The sequence below is a fragment of the Ipomoea nil genome, unplaced genomic scaffold (genome assembly GCF_001879475.1).
Source record: "Ipomoea nil cultivar Tokyo-kokei standard unplaced genomic scaffold, Asagao_1.1 scaffold0980, whole genome shotgun sequence".
NCBI lineage: Eukaryota > Viridiplantae > Streptophyta > Magnoliopsida > Solanales > Convolvulaceae > Ipomoea > Ipomoea nil.
In genome coordinates, this window is record NW_017617408.1 from 1,946,252 (window position 1) to 1,952,500 (window position 6,249).

A 6,249-nucleotide genomic window follows, 5' to 3' on the forward strand; every position below is an offset into this window, starting at 1 on the left:
GCTGTAATGTTACAAAATAACAAAAATAATAAAAATAAAAATTACATTTTAAAAAAGTATTATTTTAAAGAAAAGTTGTTGTAGGTGTGACATCTCTACCATATAAGTCACCCATAAAATTATAAGATGAATTCATTTTTTATCCATATTATATATTATATGAAGAGTCTAGTTGTGGTTGTGACATCTCTACCATATTCATGCATATAAGCTCAATTCATTTTTAAAATGTGTAGCTTTGTTTTGTTAGGCCTTATACTAATGTTTATGAGTTGTTATACTAGGAACTAGGGTTTACCTTGCAAGATGAACCCTGGTCCTAAACGACGTATAAATTGTGTATTTTTAGTATTGAAATTGTGAATTTTTAAAATATAAATTGTGTTTCTAAGTCAAAACATATAACAACTGTCAGGGTCATCAAATCCTAATCTGTTCATATTGTGTGACTGCAGATCAGAAGGAACTTGTGAATACAAAACAAAGTAATCAATTACATATATGTTAACATTGTGTGTTCGTAGTATACAAATTGTGAATTTTTAAAAGAAAATGGTAAACATTTAATGTGTAAATGGTGAACATTTGGACACAAATTCACCTTGCAAGATGAATCTGGGTCCACATAATAATTTGCCAATGTTTATCATGTGTGATAAATGTTCATAAAAACAATGATAAATAACATTAGAATAGTTACAAAAAATGTAACCCTTTCTTTAAAAAAAAAAAAAAGTATTTCACATTGTTATGATTCAACATGGATGCGATTTTCATTTTTATTATAATATAATAATTGTCTATAAGAAAATTTATTGCAATTATATTTTCTAAAGTTGAATAATACGAGAGTATTTTAGTCTCAATAACAATGGGTTGGTAAAATTAGGGGAAAAAACACTTGATAAAAATACTTCCTATTTACTTTTGTTTGTATTTGTTTTTTTAAAGTAAAACGCATTGTATTAAAAAGTGTTATAGATGTTCCAAGTAACTATATACAAAGTATATGCATGTTACTCCGATCTATATTATATTTGAAATAAATCTTCATTATGTTTTTGACATACTATACTATCATACGCATCCACTATTATATCATACGCATCTCACGAGATATTAAGACTTAATCTAATCGAGTCACAATTAACGTATTAACTCTTCATCTTATTTTCAATGAAGCTAATTAATTAGGATCTTCTCAAAAGTTCATTCAAAATATTATGGCTCAATGGGCCATCCTTGTGGTTCATAATTCACTATGGATGGATTAGAATATTAACAAAAACAAGATTATTCAACCTTGATCACTTATAGTCTTCTGATTTAGTTGGAAAGTGGAATAGATCTTTGACCCATTGGATCGTTTTAATGTTACAACAAACTTTAATATAAATATATAATAATTTGCTAGGATGTAGCTAGGTTAGGTAAAGCTTAGTTGGGGCATTTGTAAAATAGGTATTAATGTATTATTATTCTTAGTCCAAAATTCCATTTACCTTACAATTTGGCCAAGTAATCATAATGGGCACTATTGGTAGGGAATGATCGTGGGTCTAAGGTAAACTGTTCAACTGTTGGGTTAGTCATAAATAGAGTTGAATTAACTTAAACTAAATTAGTGAGCAATACATTGCATAATTCTATTATTAAAATTATTGTTTGACATAAAATTGTAATTTATGTCTCTCCATAATATGTCAATTATCAATATCACTTATAAATTGAGTTAATAACTAAAATAGTCCTCGACTATAGTGATTTTTCTCAATTTCGTCCTAAACGACTTTGGTGACTCAATGTAATCCTAGACTTTTGTGTTTTTGTTCAATTTAATCCTCCGTTTGTTACTCCGTCAAATTAGTGTTAAATAGAGAGACAATTTAGTAATTTCAATATTGACATTTCTTTACTCATAGACCTGCAAAGTGTGGAATCCCTCTTTCTTTTACGAATTACTCCCAAACCTACGAATATAAAATTTGATTCGCAAGTCTGGGAGTAATTATGAGAGTAATTCGTAAAAGAAAGAGGGATTTCACACTTCGCAGGTGTGAGAGTAAAAAGAGATCAGACCAATATTGAGATTACTAAATTGTCCATTTATTTAACACCAATTTGACGGAATAACAAATGGAGGACTAAATTGAGCAAAAATACAAAAGTCTGAGACTACATTAGGTCACCAAAGTCATTTAGACGAAATTGAGAAAAACCAATATAGTTGAGAACCATTTTAGGTATTAACTCCTCATAAATTACTAGTGGTGTAATTGTTACCTATCAATTTTTAAAACGGTATATATATTGCCCCTCTCGTAGTGTAAATGTTGCCCCTCAGTTTTCCTCTCGTACGGTACGGGAGGGGCAATATATGTACCGTTTTAAAAATTGAGGGGCGACATTAACACTACTAATAATTCAGAAGTGACATTGATAATTGACATATTATAAAGGGACATAAATTATAATTTTTCCTATATATCATTATTGTATTAAATTTTCTCTCTCTCTCTCTTTATTTATTTATTTATTTATTTATTTTATTTTTTGTTTTCGTTTAAACATGAGAGGGACACACCACGCTATTGAACACTCATATTGTCAACTATTAAAATTCGGTGAAGGGAGAGAGAAAACTCCTCCAAAACTTACCAGCCACAGTCATGGAAGACAAAAGTTATAGCAACTCACCAATGGCTCTGTTTTACTAGTATTAAAAAAAAACTAAAGAATATAAGTGAAGAAAAAAGAGTTAGTTTAACAAATGAATAATTAATATGATAGAGATAGTATTTGATTATATTAAGCTCATACTTTAGCTTCTACTGCTTTTGATTATACTACTACTATGTACTAGGACTCTCTCACACCTAACTCTATTTCAGCTTATCTCTAATATATACCATGATGGTTCCTTTCAAAAAAAAAAAAAAAAAAAAAGAGGTAAAAGAGTAACGTTGACAAAAATCAAACTTATACCTTCAAGTACCAAATGTTTCACCAACTCGCCTCTCTTTTTGGGATGCATGCGCACTTTGTTAGTTTATGAAGGGGTTGATCAATTTATGAGTAACTAATGAAAATACATATATTTTTTAAATCTGTATAAACAATGTTGTATTAGAGAGGGGCGATTTTTTTTTTTTTTGGTAGGTGAGAGAGGGCGATTTTAATAAATAAAAATAGTATTTTATTTCACCAAATATAAAGTATATTGTGACATAAGAGTGTAAGACATTGCAAAAGTTCTCTTATAATAATTGGACCGCATAACTGGATGGGCTTAGAACAACATGGGATATACTGAAATGAATTCCAATTTTAAGCTAAAAATGGGCAACCCAGCATCCAATTAGTGAAGCTATCTTGATTACTTTTGGGCCCAATGGAGTATATATTTTGAAAGCCCGTTAAAAGCCCAATTGGGCATGTGAATGTGGGTCGTTATATCATAGACCGCGGTGCATGTGCACCGCGGTAAAAAACGGCGCCGTTTCTTTAAGTAAAGAAACGGTCCGCCGTTATAGTTAACAGAGTCCGCTTGTTTGGTGTATTAAACATCAACTGACACTACAGTATATTTAAACCGACACTGCAGTTATATCAAAATGATAATGTAGTTATAGTGAAATGAAACTGCAGTGTATATAAAATGAAACTGAATAACATTTCATATATTTGAGTGTATATTGTACAATGAAGCTGTAATTATATCAAAATGATCATGTAGTTGTGTTTTAATGAAATTATAATGTATATAAAATAAAATTAAATAACATTTTCACATATTTGAGTCTATAAATATCGAATGAAACTATAGTTATATCGAAATGAAACTGTAGTTGTGTTGAACTGAAACTGCAGTGTATACAAAATGACACTGAATAACAGGATTACTTTTTGCGAAAAGGTGTGAAACAGCGGAAAACAAACACCGTTTCTTTTCATTTAAAAAAAAGGACGCGTGGTGCATGATATAATTTGCCTGTGAATGTTACCAGCTCATTTATGGCAATTTAGAGCGTCTCCAAGACGGCAAATTATGCTGTGGACTCGTGTCACTATGAATTGTGGACACGAGCCCAAAACGACATCGTTTTCCCAGAAAACAACGGCATTTCAATTTAAAAAAAAAAAAAATTTGTCTCGCCGTTAACGGCGTTATTCGTTTGTGGACTTATGAGTGTATAGTTATGAAATTATGAATATACAGTTAATCAGTTATGGAATTATGAACTTATAATTATGAACATATAGTGATAAAATTATGAACATAGAGCTCTAAAATTGTGAACATAGAGCTTCGAAAATTATGAATTTACTTTTATTGAATTATGAATGTATAGTTATTGAATTATGAATGTATAGTTACGGAAAATGAATGTACAGTTATGGAATTATGAATATACAATTATAGAATTATGAACACAGTGCTCTGACATTATGAACTTACAATTATGAACATATAGTAATAAAAGTATGAACATATGCTCCTATAATTATGAAAATGGGAGAATGAGCGTTGAAGAGAGCTTTTGTGTGAAGAAGAAATGGAAGCTTGATCATCAGGAAAGAAGTTGTCTGAAATTTAAAAAAAAAAAATTTGGTAGAAGATAACGGTGCCACTTACGGCACCGTTACCGTGTCCACAATGTATGATGGACACGGGTCCATAGCATAACGATTGCTCCAAGACTCCAACGTATGGCCAAAACAGCAAAAATTCAATCGTTATGTTGTGCATCCGTATGCACCGTGCATGGTGCATAAGGATGCAAAAACGACGTCGTTTTGGTGTCTAACTTAAATAAAAAAAAAAAAAACCAGAATTGCATAACTACACATCCATAATTTCATAACTATACATCCAGAATTACATAACTACACATCCATAATTTCATAACTATAAATCCAGAATTGCATAACTACACATCTATAACTTCATAACTACACATCCAGAATTGCATAACTATACATATAGAATTGCATAACTATACATCCATAACTTCATAACTATAAAATCCAAAATTGCATAACTACACAATGCATAATTACACATCCATAATTTCATAACTTTAAATCCAAAATTGCATACCTACACATCCATAATTTCATAACTAAAAATTTAGAATGAATGAACTAAAAAATGAACAATATAATGTTGTTGCTGGGAATCGAAACTGATATTTTTTTAAGTAGGACGCGTGTTTTGATGCAAAACGATGTTGCTTTTGCATCTGTATGCACCATGCATGGTGCATACGGGTGCACAACATAATTTGTCACAAAAATTAGCACCATCCCACCATCGTAACAAAAAAGACCTCTCCCGTGGACGGCATTTTTGACGCCAAACGCCAAATTATTTGGCGTTGATGGACAGTGCCTATATGGCGCGGCACTGTTCATCCACGACAAAGAGAAGATGGGGAGAAAATTATCCATTTTGCCCTTCTTTCTTTTTATAATTCCAAATGTATCATTTATTTGTTTTATATGTAATTTTTTTATTTTGTTAAATACTTATATTTAAAGTTTGTATTATTAAATATAAATTATACCATTTTAAAGATCTAATGGAGACAATCGAAACAAGACTAATATTGAATATATATTAATTAAAATTTCAAATACATTAAACATAATTAAATGTACTAGATGTTTTATGCTACTCCTATTATTATTGTGGAATACATTAAATTTTCAAAAATATTGTTAAATTTGATTTTTTTAAAAAATAATTAATGTTATAAAAAAATTAATGTTAATAAAAATTATTATCTACATTACAAATTATATTTTATATTAAACTAATAAGTTCGAAGTAAATTATATTAAACTAATTAAATTCAAACTAATAATTGAAAAATTAAATTATTTAAGTGTAAAAATTTAGTGTTTTGGTGTAAATGGGTTGGAGATGAATAAAATTTGGTGTGAGAATATGCTGAGAATATTCCTACGGTTGTGACATTTGGTGGAGAAATGTGGAGTTTTGGTCTTGAGTGGGTTGGAGATAGCCTTGTATCGTGCACTAGGGTGCACATTGCATTGTGCACCCTGGTGCAAAACGACTTCGTTTTGCACTTTATATTTTTTGAAAATTCCGCTTTTTCGTGTTTGCTGTTAACTTGTTAAAAAAAAAAAATCATGTCCGGAGCGGTGCGGTGCATCCTAGGTCGTCCGCTCAGCGGTATGTACCGGTAGACGGTACGTTCGGTTCGCAAGCGCAGTTCACGTGTG